This window comes from Aricia agestis, chromosome 17 (genome assembly GCF_905147365.1).
Source record: "Aricia agestis chromosome 17, ilAriAges1.1, whole genome shotgun sequence".
Taxonomy (NCBI): domain Eukaryota; kingdom Metazoa; phylum Arthropoda; class Insecta; order Lepidoptera; family Lycaenidae; genus Aricia; species Aricia agestis.
Window position 1 is genome coordinate 3,160,607 of NC_056422.1, and position 7,597 is coordinate 3,168,203.

Below are 7,597 nucleotides of genomic sequence, written 5' to 3' on the forward strand. Positions count from 1 at the left end.
ACAACATATTTCCAAGAATACGCGATCGAAGGATTAAAGTAAAAGACTAGATGACGCCCGCAACTCCGTTGCACCAAAAATCATTTATCGCGCGAGAACCGTACATTTTCCAGGAATAAAAAGTATCCTATGTCCTTTCCCGGGGCTCAAAGTAAATCCATACCAAATTTTAGCAAAATTGGTTCAGCGGTTTGGGCGTGAAGTGCTAACAGACGTCTACACTTTCGCATTTATAATATTGAGTATGGATGAGTTTCTACTTTCTAACCGTAAACAAAGAACGAAAGCGTGAATTAAAATGTTTAAAGCTTATCTAGTTATCTAAGAAAACATCTGAAAAAGTAATTAGTAGCATCCATCAGCATAGAAAGTAAAAACTTGATAAATATTGCAATAAAATAATGAAGATGCAAAAATACTTATAATAATTACTGAAAATGCTTGTGGATTAATAAAATAAAACAAGTTCACTAAAATAAATGCTTTTATTTCATCAACCTTCTGCGATTCACTCGATACCATCTTTACAACTTTTGTCTGTCACTATTTTTAACTAGTGTACCTCATCAGTGCAAACACTATAAGTATTCTTTAAATAACACACAAAGACTGCACTATTCATAGTTTTCCAACTTGAAGCATCATCCTTTTGAGAACCAAAACTTTGACAAGATGGTTCAAGATAAACACTATTACGGAGTACTATTATAATATTATATTCTGTGCTTCAGTGTTGAATTCCTGGCAGGACTTCTCCAAATTATCCTTACTTTTGATGCAACTTGTTGCATTCTAGTTGATGTCTTTGAAATTCTTTTTTAAAAGAGTTTTTTTATTTTCTTCTCCAGGAAAAATTGTAGGTTGCCGTGTGCACAGGATTTTCCGATCTTGGCCAATTAAATGAGCGGTGCATAGGTATGTAAAATTTAGATGGAACTTGGAAGCCAGTTTGGATGTTTACTGAAAGAAGCAACGGTTATAGGTTAGGTTCATAATATTGTATTCATCTAAATGAATTTACGGTTATAATCTACAAAATTCAGCGTTTTTACGAGTCTACACATAACATTCATGGAACTTTTTAAGTACTTACGTATGTTTTACCGGCTTTTATCCATTTCTTTCGTTTTTCATTAAGCCATGGCATGTGAATACTTTTGGCAGGAAAATAGTAAAATTTTAGATCGTTCGATTTGCCTTTATTTTTCTTGTATGTATTAGAACATCCGGGAATACAACAATGCTTGAAAATACTCAAATTTCTCAAGAAATCCTTTAATTTTCCGTAGCATGACTTGAGCTTGTCAATAAAATTTTCGTAAAAGTTTCGGCTACTCGTCACTAGTAGCAGTGTCATCGCTCTGCACGGTCCCTATAAGAATTAGTCCATGATAATATGAAGTTAACGTTCGACTCGTGTAATGTCAATTTCATACGTGTTGATCGTCGACTCTATAAATAAGCGATAAAGAAAACTTGACTACGGAACCCTAAAAATAATCATGCTATAATATAACGTGATGTTAACAGTATGAAATGTACGAGCGCTGATGTCACTTTTAACATGGCTTTACTCAAAAAGTACAACGAATCTTGACAAGCGCCCTATTGGTCATTAATGTACATGGGTATACCTTCCTAAAAATATACAATCCATTCCTGTTGAGCAATATACCAGAGCCCATACATTTTTGCCTATCATCATTTGTTTGAATTCTATTACCTACGCTTAAATAACTATGTAAATACTTAATAATTATTTACAACTTTTTCTTTTATTTTGGGATTCCGTGAGAAACGCTGTCTAAAAGGGTTCCGCCACCAAAAAGTTTACCGCTGCCCTACATTATTATAACTTTGTTTATTTAAATAAATAAATAAAACTACGCCCAGTGTAATTCATTTCAACGAAAAAATAGTTTGTGATGTCTAAAGAGTAAAGTTTCATTAAAACATTACCAAAAACAAAGTCGAGGGGTATGCTTAGTATATTATTGTTTAATAGGTATATTGTGCCAGCCTTGTATCGAAAAACAGTATTAGGTCAATGACACACGTCGCGTCGCCTATGTAACAAGATTTCTCAATAGGATATATCATATATTGTTATTCCAATGTTTTGATGCTAGATGCAGCATCAGAGCCGGATTTATATTATGTATGAGTGTAGGCCACTTTAATTTTACCGCCCCTATGAACGAACTCTGCCGCCATTCTAGGAATGAACGAAGTTATTTGTTATGTTCAAAAAAACCCTGTATTTACATATATACTTACTCAAATGCCATCTATTGACGCCCAGGAATACTAACAACGCGTCGCTGTTTATTAAAAAAAACGCCATCTAGTTGACGCACAGGAATACTTACTATCAACGCCCTCTGCCCCTAACATGCAGGTACTAATAAAAAAGTGTCAAATCAAGGTCAAAAATTGTTCTGTCTAGCCTTCAGATTTACGCCGAACGCGCGATAAGGAACTTCGTTCCAAAAGTCGATGTTCGACAACGTTTCTGTTCAATATTCTGACATGACGTGTACCGTGTGCACAGTGCAACATGTCGGATTTTGATGGATTTTGATTGGATTATTTACTGTGTGTGCTAGTAGCACGATCTGCGCCCACCTTTACGTAATATTCCCTAAGGAGAAAAGGTTGTCAATACAAAGCAGCCTTTCTAGGTGGCCATGTTTTTAAAGTGGCTGCTAGGACTCTACTTGCAAAAAAAAAAATACGAACAAATTCAAGAAAAATGTCTACTTTAGACTGTCAAAAGCGGAAGAGAGATAGTTTGCTGCGTCGCTGCGTGTTCCCGCTAAAAACGTACTTAAATAAATCAAGTTAATAAACACGTAAAAACCAACAAAAACAATAAACCTTTTTGAGCGTGGCGGGTGACACGATAGCCGTGTCATTTACTTCTATGGCGTATAAAATAAAAAATAAATAAATAAAATATCTTTTTATTCAAAATGGGTATCATGATACACTTTTTGAAAGTCGAACGAAGAAACTACGTTGCCTACCACCGGTTCGGGAACTACCCCGCCGAGAAGAACCGGCGTAAGAAACTTTTACTAAAAAAATGGAAAATTACAATGTTATGTCTTACAGCTATGTAACAAAAATAAAAGAAAAGTAACCTGCATGGAGCCACCCTATTCCCAAGGTGTGCTGTCCTCGATGAAATCATTGACTTTATAATACGCTTTAGCACACAAACGTTCTTTAACTGCTTTTTTTAAATTGTTTAAAGGTAGATTTTGAACATTTTCTGGGATTTTATTGTATAAGATTTGCTTACTTTGGCTAGTCTGAACATTGGTATTGCTAACTTGTTCTTATTTTTGTATGACACGGCTCACGTGTCACGAGAAAATAGTATGCCGCCACGACTGAGAGTCTTCAAAAAGGTGCGCCGCATTGAAATCGGTTAAGTATATTGTCTTTTTTATTAATTAACTAACGAAATTTTCTCGAACTTCCGTCCTCATTGTACATTAAAAAAATGCTTAAATAATTTTCGTAAAAAATTTTCAGTTCGTGGAGCCCTTTTTTACACATACAGATCACGCCATAAAAGTTAAAAAAAATCAATACTTTGTTTAAATAATAATTTTATAACTTATACAAAAAATAGAAATCCAAGTAATATTGTCAAAAAAAAATTTGTTTCATTTATCATCACATAATTGTTTTATATTAATGAAAGACATATTGTATTAACTAAAAAAAAATTCCGCCATTTGTTCACAAAAAAATTATAAACAAATGGACTGTTTCGATGCTCTTAAAAATTTCTTTTTCTTAACTTTATGCTCTAGAAAATATTATGATTATTAGAATTAACTTTTTTTCTTAAAAACAATATTTAATTGTTTATAATCGTTTTTTTTATATTTCTATTGTTCAACCCTTAATTATGTGCATCAAAAAACTCACACTAGTCGCATGGGGTTTCTACTAAGAACTTTTTTCGACTAAGACTTCTAGAAATGAATAAAACGAAGTATTAATTATGCGAATTGTTAGAATGCTTTATCTTATATCTTTAAACGAGCAATTCTTGTATATATATATATATATATATATATATATATATATATATATATATATATATATATATATATATATATATACATATATAATTGGAATCTCGGAATCGGCTCCAACAATTTTCATGAAATTTAGTATATAGGGGGTTTCGGGGGCGATAAATCGATCTAGCTAGGAATCATTTTTAGAAAATGTAATTTTCATGGAATACCGAGCAAAGCTCGGTCAAATAGCTAGTGATAATTAATCTCAATAAGCAATAACCTTCATTTGCCTTCACTAAAAAAATCAATCAACTACTGCTCTGCCTCGAAATCTCTTAAATATCACTATGGTTGTGATCGAGATAAAAAAATCAATTAAGTATTCAATTTGATGACCAGATTTTTTTGAAACACCGAAGTATGTAGGTCCTGAGCTAATACTGACAAACATATTTTCCTCATTTGTATGGTTTGTTACGCATTTCTGGTCTACACTATCATCACCATCCAGGATCAGGTCAGGGATTATTTTAGGCATCTCTGGGCTCTTAAAATATCTTGCCTATCGATTCATTCCCGTCACAAAACGGTGCATAGTTTTGAAGTTCGAAGGCTAGGCTCGCAATTATTATTTTTAACAAAAAATTAAAACCGACTTCCAAGGTAAAAACAATAATAATATGAACTAAAAAGTATTAAATAACTCTTACTGTATAATAGTGCCTTTTTTAGAATTCGTCTAAATCTCAACTATTTCTGTACATACTACAGTCTTCATTATTTGAAGTCGGTACCAGCTAATTTTGTCGTGAGTTCAGTCAATGTCAGAATATCTGAAGCTTTTGGGACTGGTACCGACTTCAAAGTAATGAAGACTGTAGTATGTACAGAAATAGTTGATTTAGACGAATTCTGAAAAAGGCACTATTATACAGTAAGAGTTATTTAATACTTTTTAGTTCATATTATTATTGTTTTTACCTTGGAAGTCGGTTTTAATTTTTTGTTAAAAATAATAATTTCACTCTTTTTAGCTATCTAAAAGATAAGGCTTTATGCGTAAATAACCACTACGAACGTCAACTATTCACATTATGTTACTGTAAGCGAAATTGTGGTAAATGCTTGCAGTTATCTAAGCGATGCTGCAATTTAAAAACTTTTATCTTAAAAGGTTAAGGAGTTTTGTTCAGTGCCTTTGGACCAAGAGACACCTTCATATGAACTTTCTCTTATTTGTAACATATGTTTAAGTTACTAGAAACAACATTTTAATTTTTAACCACTATGAGTCTTTTGATAAATTTCAAGGATTTCCCTCGATTGCTCATTGATCCCAACATCAGCTCACAATTTTTGTAATTATTATACAAAATCAAGATTATATCCTATACAACAACACAAGGATTTTGAAAATCGGTCCACAAACAGCGAAATAATCATCAAAAACATCTGCTTCGATGCAAAATATAACGAAAAGCATCAATAATTGGGTCATAATGTGATGACCCATTGCATAATTATGATTTTGATGATGATGATCAAATTAATTGATGTGTTGGCTTATGCTTTCAATTGTTTAAACAACGCTGAAATCCCCGTACCTGTATCTATAAGGATTCAAAAATTCTGTTGGGTACCTTCGGATCCAGGGTATAACCTGATGCGAAATCTTACTTTTTGGTAGCATTTACCTCGAATGCTTCAGAAAAAATTGAAATCACCATATGTTTCGATACAAATTTCAAAGAGTCCCCTGGATTCCTCCAGGATCCCATCATCAGATCATCACTTTTGTGAACATGGTACCAAATTCAAGTTAAACCCTATACAACACAAAAATAATTTTGAAAATCGGATCACAAACGGCTGAGTTATCGTTGAACATACAAAAAAAAAAGAAGAAAAGATACATACAGCCGAACGTATAACCTCCTCCTTTTTGGAAGTCGGTAAGAAGTCTTTTATCTTCAGAAACCTTCCAGCCTCCAGCCTATTTCACTATTAATATTAATTTTAACAATAGAAATATTAAAAAAACGATTATAAACAATTAAATATTGATATTAAGAAAAAATTTTGTTTCTAACAAAACAATTATGTGATGATAAATGAAACCAATTTTTTTTGACAATATTACTTGGATTTATAGTTTTTTGTTCAAGTTAAAAAAAATTATATAAACAAAGTATTAATTTTTTTTAAACTTTTATGGCCTGATCTTGTTAAGTATGTTTGTATAATATACTAGATGCCCCGCGCGGCTTCGCCCGCGATAATTAGGAATTTTATAGAAACCGTACATTTTCCCATAAAAAATAGCTATACTCCCTTCACGTAAATATTGCCATAAAAATTGCTCCAGTAGTTCGTGAGATAAACCCTTTCTAATATTTCCCCCGTTTTTCCCACATTTTCCTGAGTTTCTTCGGTCGTAGTAGGTTAGCGTTATAATATATAGCCTTATTCGATAAATGAGCAATCTAACACTGAAATAAGTTTTTAAATCGGACCTGTAATTCCTGATATTAGCGCGTTCAAGCAAACATACTCTTCAGGTTTATAATATTAAAATATATATATTTTTTTTAATTATCGCTTGACAAATTCGAGTCTCGATCAAAAAGACCAATAACAGGGTCATAATAGGCTCATAATCATGGGACGATGCATGGTATAAGTGATGATGATGATGATACTCTTCAGGTTTATAATATTAAAGTATAGATTTTTTTTTAATTATCGCTTGACAAATTCGAGTCTCGATCAAAAAGACCAATAACAGGGTCATAATAGGCTCATAATCATGGGACGATGCATGGTATAAGTGATGATGATGATGATGAATGTAATTTGCATAGTAGCATAATATGCTTTCCGTTCTTAAAACAACGCCGAAACTCCCAAACTTGTATCTATAAAGAATCAAGAGTTCTCTCAGCACCTTCCGAACCACGGTATACCAGGTATACCTCGGTGCAAAATCTTACTTTTTTGTAGCATATGCTTAGAATACTTCTCACGAAACCGAAGTCACCACATGTTTTCCTATAAATTTTGAGGAGCTCCCTCGATTACTTATGGATCCTTCATCAGATCACCACTTTTGTGAATATAATACCAAATTGGGATGAAACCCTATATATACCCTAATATCCAACATAGAGTCATCATAGATGGTTTATATAATAGAATAGTAAGCACTCTATGTAAAGCATCCATATCCAGTCACAAACTTACAAATTACATGGAATTGCTTATTATCTTATGAACTACTAGCTGTTGCCCGCGACTTCGTCCGCGTGGACTTCAGTTTATAGCGCGAGATGTCAACAAAATTGGTGTCAAAATCTTTTATAAAAAAAAACCCTGGTACCCCTTAAATCAAAACAGCTGTGCAGTGCGCACATAATATTTCATTTTTTAAAATTAAACTTTATATATTATGCCAAATTTTAGAGCTTATTTAGCCCCCCAATTACACAACTTTACCCATAAACTATTTATCATTGATAGGTTTAAGGTTACGTCACTGTATATAATATAAAGTACTGACT